Genomic DNA, 26197 nt, shown 5'->3' with positions numbered 1-26197 from the left:
ATAATAATAATAATAATAATAATAATAATAATAATAATAATAATAATAATAATATTTATTTGTATACCGCCCTCTGGCAAACCAATCCGGGCGGTTAACAACAGTAAAATATAAAATATGACAATTAAAAACACTTTATCCCTCCCCCCCCTTAAGACAGTATTAAATAGTATAACATATTAAAAATACAATATCAAGGATAAAAACAGCAATTAAAACTAAAAACCCTGATATAGTGTATTTTCATGCTGTTCTTCCTCCTGATATAGTTAGGGGATTTTTAAAGTGGATTCGCTCCATTCAAGTTAAAGCATGCAGAAAGTATCTCGTCTTGGAACCTGACTCCATGACTAGAAAGTTAGCATTAGTAATGTAGCATTTCTATTCAGAATGGTCTTCCCTCTGCTGGTCAGTAACTGCATGAACAGATATTTCAGTTTTTGCTCTTGCATTTTTGCTTCAAGTTATATTTCAAAAATACAGGTTGAGTCTTGCTTATACAAAATGCTTGGGATTAGGTGTTTTGGATTTTGAATTGTTTTGGATTTTGGACTATTGGCATATATATAATGAGATATCTTAGAGATGAGACCCAAGTCTAAATTTAAAATTCATTTATGTTTCATATACATCTTATAAACATAGCCTGGATTTTATACACAATATTTTTAATAATTTTCTGCATTAAAAATTGTTTACACTGAACCATCAGAAAGCAAAAGCGTCACTGTCTCAACCACCCATGTGGGCAATTTTAGATTTGGAATATTTCAGATTTCAGAATTCCAGAGAAGGGATATTCAACCTGTACTAGCACAAAACTGTCCTACCAGTCTGAAAGTAAATTACCTATTTGTTAGAAACTGAAAGTTTGAATTCCACAAATTAGGTCACTGCACTCTTTAAATAAATATTTATTAGTAACTATAACTGTTGGATTTGGGAGTATATAAATTATTACACAGGGGCCAGCAGTTCAGAGATTTTGTACATTTCAGTTTTCTGGGAGAGTGGAATTTGGTCTATTTTTGCTTTTTTGTATCTTGAAGGATATAAACCCAGTTCTATACAGACTGGGAACATTTCTGGAGTAGCACTTAGCAAGAATGCTAATCACACAACTGGAAAAAGCAGCACCATGAGATATGTTTCCAAAAATCAGAATGTTATCCATAGCAGTTCACAAAAATTGCATTTCTGTATCGTTATCATCTCACCTTTTTCCGAGTCTGGGACTCAATGTGGCTTAACAACAGTTAAAAGAAACACAACAAACAATTCCACCAAATACAACTATTAAAAATATAATTAAACTATCCATAAAAGTAAAAACAGTTTTAAAAAGCATAGTTTTTAAAAACAATAAAGAGACAAAACATGTACAGACAGTAAGCATAATTCTGCAAGGCCAGTTCCCTTAAACAGCCAGTCTTCAAAGACCTGCCAGAATAAAAATAAAAAGTCTCCTGCCTGTGAAAAACTATCAAGGAGGCCAATCTAACCTCTGGGAAGGGTGTTCCCGATCTGGAAGCAGCTAGGCCATGTTCTCACCAGATGCACCTGTGAAGGTGATGGGAGGCCATGTGCAGAGGATCTCAAAGCATGAGCAAACTCCTATGAGAGAATACATTCCTTCAGATAACCTGGACCAGATCATATAGCCAGCCCCAGTCAACAATCTGGCTACAGCACTTTGCACCAGCTGGTTTCTAAACACTCTTCAAAGATAGCCCCACATAAGAGTGCATTACAGTAATCCAAACATAATGTAACTAAGGTATATATTACCATGGCCAGATCAGATATCCCAATGAACAGACACAGCTGGCACACGTCTTAACTATCCAAACACACTCCTCACAACTGCTGAGAACTGAGCCTAGAGATTCAAGGCTGAATCCAGACATACACCCAAATTGCAAATCAGGGTCTTAAGGGGGAGTGTAATCCCTGAATTCCTATTCCATGGTCTGCCTTTCAGCTAACCAGGAGCACTTCTACCTTGTCTAGATTAAGTTTCAGTTTGTTTCCGTCATCCAGTTCATTACTAATCAGACACCAATACAGCCTCCTTGGACTGAAGACAGATGGGGTTGCTTGTACTGTATAGCAGTGCCTCCAATCCCATCCCAGCCAGGTGGCCCAGAAGGAAACAATGATCGATGGTATCAAAAGCTGCCAAGAGGTCCAACAGCACTAACAGGGACTTACTCTCCCTGTCCATTTCCACTAAGGTGACAAAAGCTGTCTCTGTCCTGGAGTAGGCCACCTTAATGGGTCCCCCACCCCTGCAGAGTTTCTGAGTCCCAGCAAGTCAAAACCCACCAGGTAGTGATCTGTGCATTACAATGGAATTATATAGACAGTTCCTCCACTCTCAGATCACCATCACCCCACCCTGCTTAGAAAATGACATCTAGAGTGTGCTCCTGACTGGTCAATCTCAGCATGGATGTTGAATTTCCCCAGCACTACAAGCATTGACCTTGACCACCCAGGCTAGTCCAGGAAGGAAAGTTGTTGAACAGTGCAGTGGGTGGTAAACCAACGAAATCCCCAATCTGTTCCAGCCACCCAGCTCCATGTACACAAAAACAAGAGTCTTCTTCCTTACAACTCTGAAACACGCTGCTGGTTTCTGCTATTCCAAACCAATACAGGACATTGGCATGTAATGGGATTCAGGTGGGAATACTCTGGGATTGGGCCCTGGTGAGAGGAATGGAAGCTCAATAGGCCACTGCAGCTCCATCAACCTGCCCCCTGTCTTGCCTTCTGCTCATAGAGAAAACCCAACATACAACGCTGAGATGATTTGAATTTAAAAACTTGATGCTGTTGGATTCCATCCCATAGGCCTTGCCCTTAAAGGTTCCAGGGCAATGCTATACTTCCCACGGTTCTCAACAAACCACCATTTCCATCTTTTTTTCTCCATGTGCTATGGAATAAATCCAGATCCTGCCAGCCACAGCTGACAGGAAGGTAGTCGGTGGGTTAGTGTAACATACCAAGAGGCAACACCTGCTCTGCTGTTCTAACTCCATTCAATGGCTCTGTCTTTTATTTTGTATCTCTGTGGATATAAAACCTAGATTTTTGTTGAGCCAAGTCTATTGCTTATTCACCCTTGCAGGACATATTATTGTCAGTGCAACTGCTGGGGTCCAACAACCACTGTCAGCAACTCAAACGAGTCCTGGGGTTAAATCAGACCCTTGGAGCAGAGCTGGCAATTTCCAGAAGCCGAAGTGTGGCTCCAAAGTCCAAGTTGGGATGACAGCAACTGGATGTCTTCCAGGAACTGCAGCAATGCAGGAACCTCCGGGGACACACAGCAAACTGATGCTATAGCTTCTTCTGATAAACCACCAGAGAAACTAAGTCTCCCAAAGTGCTCTTTATTCACAGTGCTATTATACAAAACTAGATCTCTAAAACTCCAAACCATACCAATCCAACTCCTTCTACAAACCCACAAGCTATCTCTTGCAACCTCTGGGTTTATATAGTCTCCAGACTATGTGGTCTCCCAAACCCAGTGAGTTCAGGTGTGTAACCATGTCATGTGTCTCCTGTGCAATCCAGACACATGTTTCATCATCCATGGCTACCTGCACTTGGATACTGAAGTGTCCTTGAGCCAATGAGCATCAGCTGTGCCAATTAACCTTGTCCTTCTGCTGAATGCTCATGGCCAAACACACACACATCAAGCATTTTCCTGTGTGCTGTGTTTTAACCCTTCAAATCCCTGACAATTATACACATCTGATAAGGTATCACATGTTGCTGATTTGCTGTTGAGATGCAGTGACAGCAGAAGATGCAGTCCATAAATCAGATGGCTCCACTTTCAGTTATGGATGAGATGATCTTAACTTGGAACCATGGTCAAGTCAGCATTTGTCAACAGCATTCTCTGTATCCCATTGATCAGTTTCATGGCAGATCAGGGTAGGTGTATATATAATCCGAAGCTGTGCTGAACCAATTTCTAGATGCTCCTCTGTACTGAAGCCCTTTTAACTAGCTGCCGTTTGCTTCCAGATTTCTACCAGTTGCTTGCTGGGACCAATGGTGCAAGTGTCACCTTGAACTGGTATAACACTAATCCAGCATTTTTCAATATAACTAAGGATAGATCAAATCTGGATTATAAAATTTTCCTTGCACCTTCTTTGAACTTGTTTGAACACATTTCTTTCTTTGTTCTCTGATCTTTAAAGAGAAGAATTAAGGAGAAACCAATTTTGTTGTTAGGCTTGGGTTGGAAAAGCAGGTTGGATTACTGTACTTAAATTTATCTTACACAGATAAAAGCAAGCTGATGGCAGGAGAGGCTTACCCTAAACCAGCAGGGAGAGTGTTTCCTGAACAGAATGATGTGCAGCTGTTGATAGAAAACCTGGCCTTGCTCTCTGATGTGAAGAAGCACAGGTCTTCTTCCTTACAACTCTGAAACACACTGCTGGTTTCTGCTATTCCAACCCAATACAGGACATTGGCATGTAATGAGATTCAGGTGGGAATGTTTCCAGATAATGTTTCTAGGCAAGAGAAATATTTAAGGTCAAAACTGGCACTCCACCCCATTTTTTATTATTATTATTTTATTTTTTTGGCAATGACATGTTGCTGGTTATATACAGTGTATGTAAATGATGGGCAATGATGACATTTAAATACAAAAACGCTTTACAGTTATTTTCACTTATTCTGCCATTAGCAACCTGCTGGAAATAACAAAGAGAAAGATAGATCTGATCCTTAAGATTGGGACTTTTATAATATATTTTCCTCAAATTACAGAGGAGATGCATGTGTGCAGAGGCCCTTTTGTTACTTTTAGGCCCCATTCCCACTTAAAGATAAATCAGTGTGTGATCCGAATCGATTGATTTGACAGCGGAGCATGGTTCCCATGACATTTGTCCTGATCACATTTTTTCCCTCCAAAATAATCCACTTGTGGTTCACATTCATGCCTGAATCAATTCAAAATGCACTTGCTCCAGCCGGCTGAAGGGCAATCAATTTAACAGAAAAGAAGCAGAAAAAATCAGCGTCAAAAAGACGCAGCTTAAATAGGTCTAGAGCATGACCCCCCTCTCAGAATCGTTTCAGCGATTCGGATTAAGTGGGAAACAGGGTCGTTTGAATCGGTTCAAACCAATTTGCAATCCAATTTAAAAGGTAGTGGGAATGAGACCTTACACTGAAAATGGGGATAGCAAATGCAATGGTGTCAGGATGTCAACCTTGCACCCTAATGCATGGAGCAGAGCATAAGCAATCCTAATGACAAGTTGGAATGATCCCTTCCAGTGACAATAACAAAAGAGTTGAAGCCAAGTATCAGCAGGAAACTTCAGTGTTCGCACTTTCATTCCCGTTGTTGTGTGCTTATATTTAAATTGCTGTAGGCCTTTAATTTAGAATAGGTCTTTTATAGCAAAGCTTCCCAAACTATGTGATGTAGAGGATGGGTTTTTTTAAAAAAAATCAGGTCATGAACTGGTATCCTATTTCCAACCATTAGCTACAAATATTTATTTATTTCCTGGAACTCATCAGGAACTAGAAGCCGATGACTTAAGGACCAGCACTTGTTCATGGACCACCACTTTGAATAGTGCTGTTTTTATAGGCAAAGAAAAATCTTACTTTAATATGTCAGCTGAAGAATAAAAAAAAAGTTATGCTAGATCAGATTATGGCCTATTGAGTCCAGAATTTCTGTTCAGAGAATTGTGTAACCAGTTGCCTAAGAGAAGCAAGAAATATGCCACAGAACATTCCAGCAAGAAAGGAGAGCCCCACTACTACTCTTTTGCTCATGTTTCCGAGCAACTGATAGAATAGACATACCGTATCTGGTATTTGACAAAAGATAAATCCATCATGACTTGTGCCATTTTTAGACCCGTTCTCCAAGAATTTGCCTATCAATTTAAAAGTTTTCCCAATATTGGCTGGCATCACTATATCTTGTGGCTATAATAAAGTCGTTTGCTTTATGTTCTTCATCGGTGATTGTTGCATTTCTTTTCTGGAGAGTCAGCTTTACTGAATTGTTGCATGACTCTGGCAAGTCTGTCTTACAAGAAGGAAAAAGCACAATGTGCTGTACTTTCCAAAGCCCCGTCTGAGAAAGCTGTGCCTGCCAAAATCATGCTTCATTGTTTGTTCTCTGTGGAGTCCTCAGATATAGAACAGGCCCAGCAAAACAGCACAAAAAGAATTCCCTTGTTCATTTTCCTGTTGTGGCTTGCTCCTTGAGAAGCTTCCTTTCTGGCAGCACTCGTTTGCTATGTGGAGGTGGAGAGGTCACATTTTGGCAGTGACAACATATTACAAAAGTGCTAGGAAAACATGATGCCCCACAACAGAAAGACATTGGAGCAAATGAGTTTAAAGATAAAAACAAACCTGAGAAAACCAGACCATGGCAAGCACAAAAACTGCCCATTTTCTGTAGATGCTGTAGTAATGTTTCTGATCATTGGTGGGTTACAGACCGCCTATTTGGGGCGGGCTGTACCCGCTCCTTTCCCCGGTGTATCGGGGCCTCAGTAGGTAGAACGGCAGCCGCTGAGGCCCCGATCCGCCGCTTTCCAGGCTGCGGGGAAGCGGCAAAACGCCGCTTCCCCGCAGTCTGAAAAGGAGTGTCCTTGGGGCTTCAAGCCCCAAGGACACCCCGCGGCGGCGGGGAGGGGGAGAAAGGGGCCACTTGGCCCCTTTCTCCCTTGCTTCGCTGGGCACAGCCGTCTGAAGGCTGCGCCCAGCGAAGCAAAGCGGTGCTGCAAACCAGGAAGGAGCTCCGAAATGGAGCTCCTTCCTGGTTCGCGCTAAGGGCGCCCTAGGTGGGGAGCAAGGACGTCACGTCCGCGCCGCCCCGTATAGAGGCAGTGCGGCCGTGACGTCCTCATGGCGGCGGCCGTCTGGAACGGCCGCCGTCATTTTTTACGTGCAGAGCGCATATTAGGGTTAGGGAGGTGCGGAAGCACTGCGCCTCCCTAACCCTAGTACGTGCTCCGCGCGTACTTTCATGGCGGTGTGTAACCCGCCATTGTTTCTCAAAATGCTCCTCAAGTGTCAGCAATGCAATGCATGAAGTTAATTGCCAATAGGAACATGTATGGAAGAAAATGACAGGGAGCTTATGTCTTACTGGCAAACTGTCTTTGGTCTCTTGACTGGAACTTTCCCAGAACAAGATCATAGTCTACTTCCCATGCAAGCCCCTTTTCAGAGATGTGTTAGATATAAGAACTACAAATCTTGTTCAAGTCTTTGGAACTAGACACTACATATTAGTCGCAAGCCTCCATGGTACTTCTATGTGGTTCCTTAGACAGAAACTAAGATGTTGTGAGTTGCCTCAGCTTTAATTATTTGTGGACTGTGATATTTAGCACATGGTTCATTGTATCAAAGCATCCCACTAAAATCCATTATCATGGCAAAAGTAAGTAAATACTACAGAAAGAATAAGTAAATACTACAGGAGTATCTGAGGAAGTAGACTGAAGTCTACAAAACCTCATGCTGCCAATTTATTTCTTTCAGTTAGTCTCAAAGATGCTATAAGATCTCTCTACGTACTGATTCTACAGCCTAACATTTCTATATCTTTGAATTCTACTACAGAAGGAGGATAGCTAGTACAATTAACTAGCTAACATTTGGGTGTTTTTACTTGAAGTTCTCTTTGATCCCAAAACTTGGGTTAGAAAAGGCTGTGAAACAAGCTTAGCCACTCTGAGGAGAAAGACTGTTGAAAGCAACACATACTTTGGAGTTGACTTGGAGGAGACCTGGCCTCATGTTTTCATCATTTCAAAGAAATTTTAAGACTGGCATTCCCTGTCCCAATTGTATCATATAGCAGAGACAAAAAGAAGGCAGACTAGAATCTACTGAAAGACTGCTGGGTGGTTTGTAACAGAACTCTGAGGGTTAATAGTTGCAATATCTTCACACAGGTGAGTAAAAAGGAGAAGGAAACCACTCTTCCATGTCTAAACACTTAGTATAAACAACTATTATACTAAGTGGTCAAAAACCTTTGAAGATAATCTAAAACTAAAGGGTTTAAATTTGGACTCTCTACTCCTTTTGACGGAGCAGAAGTGCTTCAAGACAATAAAGGATTGTTTTTTGAGTTGGGAACATAAGAAAATTTATTCTAACTCTCCCAGAGTATGCTCCCCTTTTGTATTTGGCATTCCCCCCTGTTGTGGTGAGATACCAAAGTATTTCCAATCATTGTCCCTTCAGGCTGCGAGGAAAGCCTTCCTCTTTGCAAGACTGAACATCCATCCGTCTTGTGTTACTAAGGGGAGATATATGAAAATTCCATTTGCTAACCGTTTACGTTTTTGTGAAGCATCCCCAGATACCCTACAACATATTGTCTTTCTTTGCCCATTGTATCAAAAACCGAGAAAGAAATTGATAATGAAACTGATGGAAATGAATTACTGTGTAATGGATATAACTCTAGTGCATTTATTGGAGGATTGTAATGAGCAGATTACACGATTGATGTCAAATTTTCTAATGGAGGCAACAAAAATTTGGTACAATTTCAACAGCTGTAGTGCATAGAATAACTTGTATAAGGAAGGAATTTTAAAGTATCTATGTAAATAATTTTAGTTATAATTTTAATTGTGTATTATGTTTTTGAGATGCCTAATAAAGGTTATGATGATGATGATGAACAACTGAGGTTCATTGCTTATCTCTCAGCTTCATTGTTGCTCTTATGTGAAACAGGACTATTAATGCCTTGCTTTTCAACATATGTTGTTCTGTTCTCTTGGCCTGTTTTAGAGTGTTGTGTTATAATCCCTGGGAGTTTATCACATGGGAGAAATTTCTCTTAATTTTGAATGAAAAGAAAGTGGGGCTAGAACGCATTCACGTGAATTCACTAGTTCAGCGAATTTACGTGAGTTTGAATTGCGTTCGAACTGACTTCCCATTGTCCAAAAATAGCTTGCCATTGCCCAAAATTGTGTGTGATCACCTCTCATGCAATAACGTGAAACCCCATGAATGGGGCCGCCTGCCTTGGCGGGACGGCCCTGTTGCCACAGGGGGAGGCCCCCGCGGAGGCTACTGGCCTTTTCCGGCTCGGGTGACCTCCCATAAGCTTTGGCGGAAGGCCGCACGAGCCGCGATTGGCCAGAACAGGGAGGAGGGCGGGCTTTCCGCCCGCGCCGCTGGGAACTACAAGCCCCGGCGGCCCCTGCGGGCGGAAAGGCCCAGTGATTGGGCGGCGTCATCGACAGGTGCCGCCTGGGATTGGTCCGAGGCTGGAGAGGCGGGCCCTGTTGCCCTAGGCTGGCCTCCCATTGGTCCAGAGGCCTACAAAAGGCCATGAGGCCCCAACAGACGGGGCCATTTTGACCAGGCTCACCCACCCACCCTCCCTCTGTGATATGGGTTTATAGTCACGACTTTATTTGGCGGTTGCATAGATCTTGGATCAGGTGGGGCGTGGTTTCCAGGGCTGCTAGCGCTGGATCGGGAGTCCATCTGGACACGGGGGGCGCTGCGAGCGAGGTGGTGTTGCCATTGCAGGGGCATCACCATCACAGCGTCCCCCCGTTGGCAAGAGATAGTTAGGGGATGATGCACAGTTACAGATATGCGATGTGAGTGATCGATGGGTTAAGAGCTGTAACCCATAATCTCTTGCCATCCCGAGGCTTGGTCGTGGCCAAGCAATTTGGTTCATCCACTCAGCACTGGGCTGATGGATGACAGATCCAGACCTCATGCATTGGAGCCAACCCTATATATATATACATACATGTGGTTTATGTATGAAAATAAAGTTGTGGCCTTTCCTCCAACATGCTGTGGTCTCCTTATATCTGTGGCGGCGTCCCTCTTAGACAATTGCATTCGGACTGACTTCCCATTGCCCAAAATTGCATGTGGTAGTCTATCATGCAATAACATTAAACCCCATGATTGCGTTCGGATTGCCATTGGATTATACTTCCAATTTCTCTTGTCTGATAACGTCCCTGGTCTTTAGTAACTCACAGACCATCTTATCCCAGTGTATAGTTCACTAAGTGCTGTGGATAACTGACTCCACCCTGGGGCACCATTTTCTATATGATTCTGGTTAGCAGACCACTGAAGAGGAAGAGGAGATCTAGTGGTGTCACTGGAGAGTGCAGACCACACTGGGTGACGCCCAGAAGAGGGATGACACCTGGCTGGCCTCACCTCCCCCTTCGGAGCAGGAAGGCCACATGCATGCCCTTGCCAACTGCTCCATCCCTACGTTTCCTCCCAGGGGAAAAGCTTGAGAGCAGAGGAGCAGGAGGGGTGCATGTATGCCCTTACTAGCTGCTCCACCACTGGGCTTTCGTTCCAGGGAGAAAGCCCAGGAACAGAGTAGCAGAGGGGGATGCACATGCCTGTCCTGCACCAAGTGACACCATAGTTAGTGACGCCACTGAGGAAATCTAGATTTGCTCAGAGTGGCTAACAATCTAATTTCCAAAAACAGAGTTTGTCCACCCCTTTGTTACAGTATTTGGAAAAAACATGATGACATATGAAACGATTAAGGGTAAATCAAGAAAGATGCTATACTATCGCTTTCATTTTTCATGCCTAACAGCCATTCCATCAAGTTACATCAGAGCCAAGAAAGAGAGCTGGATCAGTCAGCCTCATTAGGCTTCACCTCTCCCTGAAATGGTCATCCACTACCAATTCACTTTGCTGCAGCAGATGGAAAACAGGACCATTCATTTGAGTTGGTCAAAGGCAGCTCTAGATAGGTTTTTGATCTGTAATCACACTGATTCATTCATAGACATTTTCAAGAGGTGCAGAGAATGTGATCTTCCACTTGTAACGCTCTCCAAGTTAACCCACTCTCACAAAATGTCCATTAGAGAAGAGGAGGTAGAATAGCTACTCAGTGTATTTTGGCTGTGTAGTACCAGGAGCCTTTTCTGTGATACCATCATGAGAAACCGTCAGCTTTTGGCTCCTCCTGGCTTTGAACAGTTTCTACTCTAGATGGTCATAGATAAGAAGACCCACAAAGTCTGCCTTCATTGCAGAATTGCCATTGATGGCAGTAAGAACTGTATCCTCCCCACCCAGTTTCTTTTATATTGTGTTTTTCCTTTTATCAGAAATCTGAGGGCGTGGCTTCTGGTTTTTGTGATAGCAAACCATTTTGGGGGTTTTCTGGCTGACAGGCAGGGTATTAGTGCTTCAAACAATAAATAATGCCGGTCACGTACTTACTTCTCTTATTACAGCTTTACCCTAGGCAGTTTGAGGACATTAGAAGAGATCTCGAGTATGTTTCCTGGAATGTGGGGGGTCGGACCCAACCAAGGACCTGCTAAGCGGCTTTTGTGCACCACCTTTCCAAAGCATACAAATAGTCTGTCTTTCTCTTTCTCCAAGACTTTTTATAGCTGAGAATTTGCCCAGCCTGATTAGCAGAGTTGCTAAGAAACTTCTTAGCAATATCTGTTCATTTGTTCAGTTACTTGGAAGTTATCTTTGTTGAACTCTCTGAAACCTATTTCAGATTAGATACAAATGGCTTTGTACCATACAGCACGTAACCAGATCTTGGAAAAAATTATATTTTGGGATTACAGCTCCCAATACACACACACCAGTCAACCCACTAACATGGATTGTGCAGTTCAAAGCTATGTACAGTCGGCCCTTCTTATACACGGATTTTTTATACACGGATTTAAGCATACACGGTTTGAAAATGTTCCAAAAAAGTATAAATTTACCTTGATGTTCCATTTTTTATTAGGGACACCATTTTGCTATGTCATTATACTTAATGGGACTTGAGCATACATGGATCTTGGAACCAAACCCCAGCGTATAACAAGGATCCACTGTATAACTTATCTGAAATATGTTTCATTGACTTCAGAGAAAGTGAGCAAAGCATCCAACATACTCTCTTCCTAAAGGAAGCTGACTTTGAGATTTCTCGTTGCTTGAGGAACAGAGAGCACATCATTGCCTGGCATATTGTATTGCAGAAAACATTCAGGGGTATCTGTGTTGGCCCTTTAACAAACACAAACAAAAATCCTTCAGTGATATTTTTATTGGCCAGCCAAAATACACAATATACTTGTTTCAAGCTTTTGAAGCTCCATGGGCTTCTTCATCAGGCAAGATGTTACAAAGCAAACAGGAGGGAGGGAGGGGAGGAGATGTTAGTCAGATGCCTGCATATTGTTTTCAGTCCTTAGTAAAGATGTTATGATGGGGAGGATATCTTTTGCAGGCAGGCTCCTCTTCCTTCTGGCCATGCGGCAATAGGGAAATTTTCAAAGTCCAGGAAATTTAGGCCCTATACAGACAGCCAAAATAAAGCTGCTTCGAGTCACTTTGGAGGTATGGTGTTTCAATGATGTATGCGTCCTAAGAGTCTGGAAGCTGTACCAAAGCTGCACTCCAGTCCTTAGGACTGGAGCATGGCCTTGGTGCAGCTTCTGGACTCTTAGGATGCATGTATCATTGAAACAGCATACCTCCAAAGTGACTTGAAGCAGCTTTATTTTGGCTGTCTGTATCAGGCCTTGAAGTCCATTTGCATCTCAACAGGTACCCCTCTTTTGTCTCCATTTGCACCGAGGTTTGTAACATCTTGCCTGATGAAGAAGCCCATGGAGCTTTGAAAGCTTGCAACAAGTATATTGTGCATTTCAGTTGGCGAATAAAGGTATCACTGATGGATTTTTGTTTATATTGTATTGCAGTTACTGATTTGTAACCTAGAGCTATGGATCCGTTAGTGATATGTTCATGATTGTGGCATTCCTGTTATAGTAATAAACAAATCCCACCTTAAGTCCAGAGAGGTGGTCCAAGTAATGAAAGTTTGTTCTGCTGGTGATTGGGGCACAGAGGATGACATTTTAAGCCAGTTCCCATGATCTCTGGTATGACTAGAAATTGCAACAGAAGTTCTACTTCTGATTGTTGCAGATTCTCTCACTGGTGCGAAGGGGCTAGAAACATCCTCCTCCTTGAACTCCAATAGCAGCAGAATTGACCTCCACCATTCACAGCAGCTGCTGGCTGTTCGGATAGGTTTAGGGGATCAGACCAGGAGATGATACTTAGGGGCTATACAGATGGGTGGCATGCAGCTGCCCCCTTTTCGCCCTGGATGTGGAGGCACCAATCCACTCCCTGGAGGGAGCAAAAAGAAACTACCCCAACCAGCTCCTGGGAAGGGGCGTCATAAACTCTATGCTGTGGCGTTATGTCCCTTCTGCGTTATGCTGTTTGGTCACTGTGCCACACCAGCGTTATCATGGTGCACGCTGTATAAATGGCACCATGGGGCAGGGTCACAGCATTAAGCATGAGGACACTACGCTGTGACTTCGCCCCCAGGCCGGCCTTTCAGGCCGGTCTGTACAGGCCCTCCTTAGTGATGCATTTGTAACTAAAGTTCCTATCACACCACACTGTCTGGAACAGCACGTGGCATCATGGAGCCCTAGGGGTGGAGTCAGGGCATCCATCGTCAGGACACTGTGCCCCAACTCTTTCAAGCCATTCTGTATAGGGCCTAAGTGTGAAAGGGACCCGGATTGGGGACAATTCTCCACCCCCATATAATTTGGGAGGGCATAGGACACTGCAGAGGAGAGAAAGAAGAGGTATGTATTTCTCCATGAACTCACAAGGCATTTTTGAGATTTTTAACTAAAAATAGTATAATTTTGTAAAATTCTTAAGTACACTGCTACAAATTACTACAGTTTTGACTTTCTGCAATGCCAGAGATGAGGCTATGTGCCAGCAGTAGATTAGAAACTGGTGAAACAACTAGTTAAATATTATGCATTTAAGACTTAAGTGATTATGGGCAATGTATGTTTGCCTTCTGTGATAATACCCAATGACCTCATTAAAATATCATGCTATGAATAATGATGTAAAAAAATGTGTCCTGAGTTTGCCCTTTGGAGAGAAAAAAAGTGAATTATCATTTTTTAAGCTACTGGTTACTTAAAAGTAACACTTTGAATGGGAAAACCTTTCTTACTTGTGCAATTGTTTAGGAAACTGTTGATCACTCTCCAGATCCACCTCTCAATAAAAAAAGAATGACACTGATAATCAGTCAGGTGATGTTCACTTGGCAGGGACAGTAGCTCATGTGCAGCTTCTTTTAATTACATACGAGATCTTTTCCAAACAGAGTGATCCGGATTTCCTTCTAAGATGTATAAATCCTTATTTCAGGCTCACGAGTTAAGAAGGGACACAGCACTAACTGAGGACTCTTCAGGGAAGTGGCCAGGAAAACAATCCTCTCTTTAACCCTGGCACATGATCGGTGATCAGCACACCCTGTCAACTCATCGGATGTTTCTTGTTGCCAGGTCATTGTCAGCATCTGAAACTGAACAAAAATAATGTCAAAGTTACTGGCGATGGCACATGGGTGAAAATTCTCCAGGTGGTCTGCCAGGCCCAGAAACTAATTTGCACATAGCTGATAATAATTCAGTATACACAGAGTTCTTGGTAGAAAAGCTTTATTATCATAAACACTACCACTCATCCTTCTACACTGGTAGCATCTTTGCCATTGTTAGTAGATTAGTTGACTAGCCAAGAACCCGCTTAAGTCCAAAAGCTTGTAGATTGTCCATAAATAGCTATTAATTTTGGTTGTTGTTAACCACTCTTGCATCAGTCTCGACCCATGGCAACCCTGCTGAGACATCTCCAAAACTCCCTATCCTCCACTGCTCTGCCCAATGCCTGCAAACTCATACTCATGCTCTCTTTAATAGAGTCCATCCATCTTACATGCGGCCTTCCTCTTTTTCTACTTGCCTCCACCTTTCCTAGCATTATAGTTTTTCCCAACGATTCATGCCTTCTCATGATGTGTCCAAAATATGACAGCCTCCGTTTTGTTGTTTTGGCTTCCCGGGAAGTTTCTGGCTTGATCTGCTCTAGGACTCATTTGTTTGTCTATTTGGCCATCCACAGAATACTCAGCACTCTTCTCCAGCACCACATCTTTAATGAATTGATTTTCTTCCTGTCTTCTTTCTTAACTATCCACCTTTCACATCCATATATGGTAATAGGGAAAACAATGGCTTGTATGATTCTAGCTTTTCTGCTGAATTGTATATCTTTGCATTTAAAGATCTTTTCTAGTTTTTTCATAGCTGCCATTCCCATTCTTAATCTTCTTCTTCTTTCCTGGCTGCAGTCCCCTTTCCTATCAATGTTTGATCCTAGGTATGACAACTCTTTTACTATTTCTATTTCTTCATTTTCTAGTTCAAATTTGTGTAGGTTCTCCCTGGCCATTATAGTTGGCCCTTCTTATACACAGATTTTTTATACACAGATTCAAGCATCCATGGTTTGAAAATGTTCAAAAAAAAGGTATAAATTTCAAATATCAAACCTTGATTTTCCATTTTTTATAAGGGACACCATTTTGCTATGTCATTATATTTAATGGGACTTGAGCATCCACGGATTTTGTTATACATGGGGGATCTTGGAACCAAACCCCAGCATATAACAAGGGTCCACTGTATTTTTGTTTTCTTTATGTTCAACAGTAAGCCTGCTTTTGCACTTTCTTCTTTGATTTTCCTTAGTAGCTGTTCCAGGTCTGGGAGGTTTCAGTATCATGGTGTTATCAGATATTCCTTCCTCCTGTTTTCAGTCTTCCTTCTTCTGTATCCAAGTCTGCTTTTCTTACAGTATGTCCTGCATATATCTATTCATACACTCTTTTAAACTGCTGAATTCCTGAAAATGACCAGTGAAAAGAATGATGTCTGCTTGCAAATAAATTCTTCTATCATGGCTACTGTCACTAGAGGAGGAGGGAATATTTAAGCCAAAATGAGTGCATCCTGTACACTGGCAAACATTCATAAACAAATCTGCATGTTAGCACAAATGTTCTGCATGTTAGTTCATTAATGACCCAGTCATTGGCCAGTATCATGTTAATGATCTAGGTGCATGAAAATGCATTTTACACACGCATAATCCCTGTTTTGGACAGAGTGCAAAATTGCTTTTCACATGCCCTTGTACTCCGTCCAAAAACTTCCCACCACCCAGCTGCTGTTGAGCCCAGGAAGGACCCCTGCTGCTGTTGCATGCCAGTAGGGGTGAGAAGGAGGAAGCAAGGAAAACGATTCAGTCCACGATCATCTGGCTGCTCTCAGGGAAAGAGAATACATCCCATTTGAGAGTGAATCCTCTTTCCTTTCCTCCCTCAAACATTGACCTGACTTCAGATACTTCTCACATTACCCCCAACTGTCAATCCAGATTCATTCTCCACTGTCCCACTTTTTCAGCTGCTTTTAAGATGTCTTGCTTTCTTTCCTCTCCTTTCACTTTCCCTCTTTGTCCTTAGCTTACTTCAGCTGCTGCAAACTGTGTTCAAAGTGAAAAAGTAACTTGCATTCAATGCAGTGAGGAGAGAGGAGGGGGCAGAGTCTTGCTTTTCCCTATTAGACTTAAGCTGCATCCACAGTGCAGAAATAACCCATTTTGTCTCCGCTTTAACTACCCTGGCTCAATGCCGCTCTGCTCCACTCTGCTCTGCTCTGGGGCCACAAGAAACTCCAATTCCCAGAATTCCATAGCATTGAGCCAGGGCAGTTAAAGCAGTCTCAGACTGAGTTATTTCTGCAGTGTGGATGCAGCATGAGGCAAAAGCAACTGCTGTAACCTTTCCTAGCTTTCCTGATCTTCCTCATTAATAACTTTTGCCCTCTTGAACACACTCTGATGTTAGTTGGACATACATGTCCTGGTTTTCATCTGTCAATTGTTGGAAGATATTCTATGGTCTGAATAATTTCCTTCATCTCTCAACTCCCCACTGGTATGCAATGCTGGCAGGGGCCTTTTCCAAGGCTTGACAGCTGCCAGGCAGTAAGGAGCTATGCAGTATTGTAGGATCTCTGTGAAAATATGTCACAGATCCAGAGGCAGCGGTCTCAGCAAAAAAGCTCACTCTGTGATTGTGAAAATAATGATAGGTGCAGCATCACCTGGGACTGAATCAAGTCTACTGTAGTACAGCATACAAGGCCACTCACGGTTCTAACACTTGCATGGAGTGCCTGTTTACCTGCATATATTTATTTTTATATTTATATTTTTATTCTGGGTGTGGCTGGGTTTTCCCTCCATACTTAAGGGAACACCAAAATAGTTAATAACTAACCATAAAAATTATAAAATTAAAAAAAAAACTTAATAGGAATAAGAATATAGATCGACTACAATTTAAAATGTGTGTCTGTCCATTACACTATACAAATCTACCTGACAGATCACAGAGTCATCAAATATGAAGTAACCAAATAGGATAATGGGCCAAAACAACAACTATGTAGTAAGGTTTTCGGTCTTTTGTTCCATCTAGGATGAAACTCTTAGAATTTATGACTAACTGTGGCCCCATACAGACTGCCAAAATAAAGCTGCTTCCGGTCACTTTGGAGGTATGCTGTTTAATTGATGCATGTGTCCTAAGAGTCTGGAAGCTGCGCTCCAGTCCTTAGGACTGGATCATGGCTTTGGTGTGGCTTCCGGACTCTTAGGACGCATGCATCATTTAAACAGCCTATCTCCAAAGTGACCTGAAGCAGCTTTATTTTGGCCTGTCTGTATGGGGCCCTACTTACTTATTTAATTCATTTATATGCTGCCTTTCTTCTCATATGGGATCGAAGGCAACCTATAAAGATTAAAAGCAAGATGAGCTAAAAACTTGATAATATAAACTTGATAAATAAACATCAACCAGAAGAGGTTGATGTAGTTGATGTAGAACGTGTGAAACAAATTATAAGGATTATAGGATCTGCCACAGCAGACTTTCACATCATTCAAACCATAAGTGAAGTCCATCATCCACTCCAGTGCTCCCAGAGAGGGGGAATGGAAGAATGAGAACCTGCCTCCTTTGTGTCAGGGCCTTTGCCATCATGTGAGAGAGCACAGCTGGGGAACAAAATTTAGTTTGGCATTGCATTCATGCTGTTGGTATTCCAAATGTTTTAATGCATTTCCTACTATTAACAGGTGCTGCCTTTTTGCTATCTTATTTCCTCAGCCCTCCCACTCCTGGACCAGTAGTTCCTCTTTTAAGAAAAACATACCATTGCATAACACCATCTCCTCAGGACAAAGATCATTAGGGATGCCTTCAGCTCTCCCTCCATTTGTCTTAATTCAGGGTGAATCTGTTGGCAAAGCCACCTCCACTTCATTTGCCCTATAAAAGTGGGTGTAACTGTATATGAGAGAGTGTGTGTCTATACCTGTGGCAATGGGTGATTTCCATGTCAGTGGAGTGGGAAATCCACTCTGGATTTTATTCTGAAATTTAAAGAAGCTATCCAAGTTGCTGAATTTTAGCCCTCAGAAAGCTTCAGTATCTTAGGCCTGTTACAGACAGGCCAAAATAAAGCTGCTTCGAGTCACTTTGGAGGTATGGTATTTCAATGATGCATGCGTCCTAAGAGTCCAAAAGCTGCACCAAAGCCACGCTCCAGTCCTAAGGACTGGAGTGCAGCTTTGGTGCAGCTTCCAGACTCTTAGGACTCATGTATCATTGAAATACCATACCTCCAAAGTGACTCGAAGCAGCTTTATTTTGGCCTGTCTGTAACAGGCCTTAGATAGCATATTTACAGTTCAGTCTAAAACCCAGATCCACTGATATGGAAACTATCAGCTGTTGCTGATAAGTTCATACATCCTCACCCAACAAAGGAAAGCCATGCCATAGAGAGAGGGAGAGAGAGAGAGAGAGAGAGAGAGAGAGAGTTATTGTGTGCCTTCAAGTCATTTCCAACATATGGTGATCCTGAGACAAACCAACCACAAAGTTTTCTTGGCAAGATTTGTTTAGAGGAGGTTTTGCCGTTGCCGTCATCTGAGGCTGAGAGAGTTTGACTTGCCCAAGGTCATTCAGTGGGTTTTCATAGCCAAGCAAGGATTCGAACGTGGTTTTCAGAGTCATAGTCCAACACAAACCACACTGGCACTCTCTCATTCAAGTAGATAGCACCTGCATTTGGCTAAATATCCCTGTTTATAGCAAGCATCTTATCCAACAGTTGGACATATCCACTGTACAGAAGTTAGCATATACTGTATATGCATATGCTAACTTCTGTACAGTGGGTATGTCCAACTGTTGGATGAGACACTATGAACAGGGATATTTAACCAAATACAGGCGCTTTCTACCATCATTGCTTTCAAAAGGATGAACATTCAAATGTCAATTCAGATGTACACTCAGATACACACATGCCTTTCCATATTCTTGCCCAATTATAACTGATAAATATCTTGCTAGAGCTGGACTGAAGTGGCAGTGTTTAAGCATTAAGACTTGCCTGTTTAGTGTTTTTTTATTCTTATTGTGGGTCTTAATAATTATCTTTCTGCTAAGTCAGCATCAGACAAAAGCATGCCACAACTCTATTTCCTGCAACTATTTTGTTGCCTTTCTGAAACTAGTAAGACAAGTTAAACACACACACACACACACACACACACACACACACACCAAAAGTAAAATGCTGGGAGTATATATCGTAGGGAAATATTATAGGACTCCAGCAAATTTTTAGGGCCATTTTACACAATGCAATTATAGCTCAGTGATTCTACTTTAACTGCCATGGCTGCATCAAAGGAATTTTGGAGTTAATAATAGAGTAAGGCTGAAATTGAAAAATGAATAGTATGAGCAACAAACTGGAATAAAGCCAGCAGCACCAAATGGCATCAGTATAAATTAGCATCAGTAGAGACCAGACTAAAACACTCAAAGTCCTGGGAGTTGTTTTGGGTTTTTTAAAGTTTTAGCTGTTTATTTTGAACTGAGTGAAATTTTTGAATGACTTTCAGCAATGTCCCACACATAAAGCACTGAGTCACTGGGGTCCTGGCTGGATAGCCGTTGTGAGCCTATCTTTGTTCAGCTATCTTTGCTGGAGGTGCTTCTGGATCCACTCCTACAGATGACAGGCCAAATAGATGCAATGGTCAGGAGTGCTTATTATCAGCTTTGGTTGTTATGCCAGTTGTGCCCCTTCCTAGAATTGGAGGACCTAAAGATGATAGTGCACATGCTGATAACCTCAAGACTGGACTTGTGCAATGTGCTGTACATTGAGGTATCTATATACCAAGATTGGAAACCTCAATTAGTTCAAAACATAGCATCCAGAACAGTTACTGGTGCATCTAGGAGTGCCCATATTATTAAAAATATTAAAAATCACTCCCCTGACTGCTAATTATTTCCAGGCAAAGTACAAAGTGTTGGCTATTACCTTTAAAGCCCTACCTGCTTTGGGTCCAGGTTACCTATTGGATTGCCTTCTCCTGTATAATTCACCTTATACACTCAGGTTCCTTTGGGCATCTACTTCAGTCAGCCAAAACTAGGCTAACTGTTACCCAGAGGATATTTTCTTTTGCCACCCCCAGATTATGGAATGACCTACTGGAAGAGTTTAAGATGCTGTTTGAGTTTAGATAAGCACTGAAGATTAGTCTCTTCTGACAAACCTATCCAGATTATTTTTAAAATTACTATTTTAAAGTATTTATTGATAGAATTTAATATGTATCAGTTTTATATGCTTTGATATGTTTTATATTTATAAAACCATGTAGAAGGATTTATATGGTTTGTGTTACTTGTTATGGTTCCCCACCTTGATCCACAAGGAGAGGTGGGTAAGGAAGGATGATGATGATGATGATGATGATGATGATGATTTTTATTAGTATTTTCCTTACAGTTAAGGTTTAAATATCAGTCTAAGCTAGTAAAAGATGGTCCAAATATATATTTTTTGCCTGGATCCAAGAACATTCAAAGTCTGAACCTGACCCTTTAGGGAGAATGTAAGGAGATTATCCCATTACAAAAAAAAGCGATTTACCCCTGCCATTTTCAAGTCAATCGTGGGATGCAGTTGGGTATTATCGCAGGGAAAATGCCTCCGAGGCCGCTGCCTGATTGCATCCCGCCTAAAACCCCGCTACAAGCTTCACTCACCAGTGCGATAACTCCTTTCATAGCTCACCATACAGAATCCTTAGTATTGTTTTTTGCACTGTTACTCTTAAATTGTAATCTCCATATACCACTGAATGGAATGCCAATAATTATGACATAAACAATTAGCAAAATTAAAATTATACCTTAAATTACAATACCATATGCACAGCCTAAATGTATTTACATATACATTGTTTCATGAGGTTAAGGAGAAAGGGGCTCTACAGACCGCCCCTTTTCACGCTGGATCAGGGCCATGGCAACCACACACCGTGGCCCTGATCCGGCCTTTCCAGGGCGTTAAAAGGAGCTGCAAAAAGTGGCTCCTTTTGGCGCCCTCAAAAGGGAGCCATAACTGTGGTGGCGTGGCTATACGGCACTCATATGGACACAGCACCGGAGGAGTGCCATGATGCCATGCGCTATGTGGAGCAGCATGTGGCGCCATGGCACCCTGGGGGCGGAATCGGTGTGTGCATCATCTGATGTCCCGACTCCGCCCTCAGGCTGGCTTTTCAGGCCGGTCTGTACAGGGCCAAAATTTGGTAAGATGTGATGTTTTTAAAGATTTTTTTAAAAATAAAATGTTTAATTTTTTAATTTTTGTTTTTTAGAAATTTAACATTCAATTAAAAAAAAAACCTTGGGCCTCTCTTTTCTTTTCCCACGGAACCTCGCCTTATTCACATCATCTCTTCAGCATGCAAGCAAACGTCACAGCCCATTTGTGCAAAAAACCCAGATGTTTGGGGTGTAGTCATGTCTCCTCTCCTTAATGTGTCACCTGGAGCAGCCCATGACCCCCACACTCCCTATTGATGCCTCTGTTTTTTTATTTCAGTGGCATGTCTAATGACTTCATCCTTGCAATATCACCAGGGACTGCCTCCTGTGTCATCACTAGAAGTCATTCCAAGGTCTCAGGTTTTGTCTCTGAAGTCTCAGGGCCTGGGATCATCTTATTATTATTATTATTATTAACCTTTATTTATGAAGCGCTGTAAATTTACACAGCGCTGTACATGCAATCTTTTTAGTTAGACGGTTCCCTGCCCTCAGGCTTACAATCTAAAAAGACATGACACAGAAGGAGAAGGGAGTGGTGGAGGGAAAGGGTAAGAGGTCCAGCAGTTCCTCTCAACCTCCGAGGTCTGGACCAAGGCAGATGGACTGGAGGGAGGGCAAGGCTTCATAATGGATGGTTAATCATTATCCAGAGAAAATACATAATCACAAGTAGGATAATACATATACAGTACATAGGAATACAGGAAATGGATCGATAAACAGCCAACAACAGAACATCAGATAGTAAGCGACAATTATGCGATGCCTGGGAAAGCTTCTCTGAATAGGATGGTTTTCAGCTCCGTTTTTAAGCTGGTTAAAGAAGTGATGGCTCTTGCTTGTGGAGGAAGAAGGTTCCAGGAGTGAGGGGCAGCAAGTGAAAAGGGGCGAATCCGGGATGGGGCAGAGGAAATCCTGGGCTGAGACAGGAACCCTTGACTACCAGAACGGAGGGCCCTGGTGGGAAGGTGAAGAGAAAGAAGGTCTGATAAGTAAGGAGGGGCCAGTCCATGGAGGGCTTTGAATGTCGACAGCAGGAGCTTATACTGAATGCGGAAAGGGAGAGGGAGCCAGTGAAGGGATGCCAACACAGGAGAAATGTGGTCAGAGCGGTGGGTGGAAGTGATAATGCGTGCAGCTGAATGCTGGACAGAGATTAAAGGACGGAGGTGAGAAAGAGGAAGCCCAGCCAGGAGGACATTACAGTAATCAAGTCGTGAGATCACTAGGGCATGGACCAGGATCTTGGCAGTAGAGGCAGAGAGATATGGTCGGATTTTGGCAATATTGTACAAAAAGAATCTACAAGCCTTGGCTGTGGTCTGGATCTGAGGGATACACGACAGAGAAGAGTCAAAGATAAAGCCAAGACTGCGGGCTTGCTGGACTGGTTGAATGGAAATGTTGTCCACAGAGACAGAAAAGGAGTGTTGAAGGTTGGGCTTAGGAGGAAAGACAAGAAGCTCCGTCTTGGACATGTTGAGCTTCAAACGCCGATGGCGCATCCACTGCGAGACAGCTGTAAGGCAAGATGAGACTTGCTGTTCAAGCCTTGGAGAAAGGTCAGGGGCAGAAAGATACAGCTGGGTGTCATCGGCATACAGATGGTAGGAAAAACCAAAAGAGCTGATGAGTTTTCCTAAGGACAGTGTGTAGAGAGAAAACAGAAGGGGACCCAGAACAGAGCCCTGGGGAACTCCAACAGATAAGGGAACAGGAGAAGAAGTCAGACCCCCTGCAACTACTGCAAAAGATCTGCCAGACAAGTAAGATCTAAACCAGTCGAGAACAGAGTCTGAGAACCCAAGGCCAGAGAGTATGTCAATTAGGAGACAGTGATCAACAGTGTCAAAGGCTGCAGACAGATCGAGAAGAATGAGAACAGAGTAAAGGCCATTAGCCTTGGCCTGTAAAAGGTCATTCGAGATCTTAGTGAGAGCTGTCTCTGTAGAATGCCTTGGGCGGAAACCAGACTGAAAGGGATCAAGGATGGAATTGGTTTCAAGAAACTCAAGACAGCGCGAATAAACAACCCGTTCCAAAACCTTAGAAAGAAAGGGGAGAAGAGAAATCGGACGATAGCTAGACAAAGAGGAGGGGTCAAGAGAAGGTTTTTTCAGAATTGGGGAAATGAGAGCATGTTTGACCAGGCAACCATGTAGTCAGGATATGTTTGCAAGGATGTTCATAGGAACACACCCACGAGATCACGTTACACCTGACCTCAGCTTCTGACAGGTTGCCAGCTTGCTGTCAGACACAAAGGGTTGGCGATTATCTTTAAATCCCTAAATGGTTTAGGCCCAGGATACCTAAAACAATAGAGCTCTTAGTGTGGGGTTATAGGAACTATAAGCCCCAAACCTCATCAGGGCTACATTTTCTCTGCATTAGCCTGCAGAGTCATTGAAATGGGTGGAGAAAGTGTGGGCCACAGGCCACATGTGAGCCCCTAACCTAGTCTCTACTTCAGACGCCTGGACTCTCCTCCAATTTTTTTACAATGGCAATTAGAGCTTCCCAGAAGCATTGAGAATGCAATTTTCCATTTGCATGCTATTTCAGCTTTCTCTCTCTCTTCTCTGCTCCCATCATCTGGGCTTGCTTGGTGGTTACATTCTAGGTTTAAAATAGGCTTTTTCTGATCTGAGATTTCTGAGGTGGCATTTTGAGTATCTCTAGGGGGAGTCAGAGGTGTACATGTGTGCACAACCTTCTGAGTTCTGGAGGAGAATGAAAACAACTATGGGACCTCAGGAAATTCCCCACTCCTACCCTAAGATCTGATGAAGAGGTCTTTCTCTGTGTCATATCTTAGTTGGAAACACATCTTGGGGACCAGAGACAGGACCTTCCAAGTAGCTGCACCAATATTGCAGCACACCTTGCCCCATAAGTAGGGATGCCATAACCCGGCGGCCCCTGTGACAAACCTGCTTTTGGGGGCCCCCTCCCGGTCCCGGTCCGGTTTGGCCCCTAGCCCCTGGTTTGGGGCCCGCGCAGTGCCAACCCACCTTCCTCTGCCTCCCCGCGTGGCTGCGCCACCCACCTCCTCCTCCTCCGCCTCCATTCCAGGCTGTGCGGCCATGTGGAGGAAGCGAAGGAGGAGGCAAAGGAGGAGGCAGTGCGCGGGGAGAGGTGGGGGAGGGTGGTGCGGGTGCACGCAGGAGGCGCACCTCCTCCTCCTCCTCTGTTGCAGGCCGCGCCAAGCAGAGGAGGAGGCAGAGGTGCCTGCCTGGCTTGGCGCTCCCTGTGCGAGTGCGCGCACCAAGGCAGCAGGCACTGGCAGGTAGCCACCCACCGCCTCCTCCGCCTGGCGCGCCTCCGTGCTGAGCACTTCCTTGGGCCCGGGAGGCGGAGGCAGAGGAGGAGGCTGAGGCGGAGGTGGGTGGCTGCCTGCCTCCTGCCTTGGCGCGCGGGCGGGGGGGGCAGCGCGCCAAGGCATCCACCCACCTCTTCCTCCGCTTGGGCCTGGGCTGGGAGGCAGAGGAGGAGGAGGGAGGAAGGAGGAAGGAGGGAGGAAGGAAGGAAGGGAGGAGGAGGAGGAGGAGGGAGGAAGGAAGGAAGGAAAGAGGAAGGAGGGAGGAAAGAAGGAGGAAGGAGGAAAGAAGGAAGGGAGGAGGAGGAGGAGGAGGGAGGAAGGAGGGAGGGAGGGAGGAAAGAAGGAGGAAGGGGGAGGAAGGAGGGAAGAAGGAAGGGAGGAAGGAAGGAAGGAAGGAAGGAAGGAAGAAGGAGGAAGGAGGAAAGGGGAGGAAGGGAGGAAGGAGGAAAGAAGGAGGGAGGAAGGAAGGAGGAAGGGGGAGGAAGGAAGGAGGGTGGAAGGACAAGGAGGAAGAAGAGGAGGAGGAGGAAGAGAATAGTGATGATGATGAAATGAGCCAGCTTCTGAGGCACAACCAATGTAAGTTGCTCTGATTTTTACAAACTCATGCACAGTGGAAAAAACCCAAAGTCCCTTGACCAAGTACACACTTCTGAGAAGTACAGTTGAATCCGAGGGCAAACCCACTTCTTGTTAAATCACCTTGACATATTCAGTGTGAAACCCAAAGAGTTTGGTTATGGAATAAGCCTCTGAAATATGTAAGAGGCCATGTTAAGTAAAGCCATGTTCAATGCCCAAATGTGCTGTTTGGAATGGGGGGAGGGGAGTGGCCAGAAAGGGAAGTCCATTTCTGCCATCTGTCTAGGAATAATGCCCAAATGTCCTCCATTTTGATCATGCCTAAGAAACATGTATTTATATTAACATTTTTTTAAAACCCTCAATTTTTTCATGTGTCCTCTATTTTTAAAAATGTGTCCTACATTTGAAATTTTTGTCCTCAATTTGTCCTCCATTTGTTCTGGTTTGGAGGTCCAGACTTATGGCAACCCTACCCATAAGGCTTGAAGTCTCCTTTCACAGAGGAAGAATTGTTGAACACACTTTTATCTCAATTGGTGTTTGTCTTCCCTCACAATTTGTCCTGAATTTGTGAT

At 43.4% G+C, this 26197-nt stretch overlaps 1 protein-coding gene across 5 annotated transcripts in view; it reads left to right on the top strand.

Moving 5' to 3' along the window:
- PDCD4 (programmed cell death 4) overlaps positions 1 to 26197 on the top strand; it is a 777136-nt gene that overhangs the window by 707381 nt on the left and 43558 nt on the right. The window lies entirely within an intron of this gene.

This window comes from Sceloporus undulatus, chromosome 3 (genome assembly GCF_019175285.1).
Source record: "Sceloporus undulatus isolate JIND9_A2432 ecotype Alabama chromosome 3, SceUnd_v1.1, whole genome shotgun sequence".
NCBI classification, from domain to species: domain Eukaryota; kingdom Metazoa; phylum Chordata; class Lepidosauria; order Squamata; family Phrynosomatidae; genus Sceloporus; species Sceloporus undulatus.
Note: the sequence above shows the minus strand (reverse complement) of the source record. Positions and strands in the feature narration are given on the sequence as shown.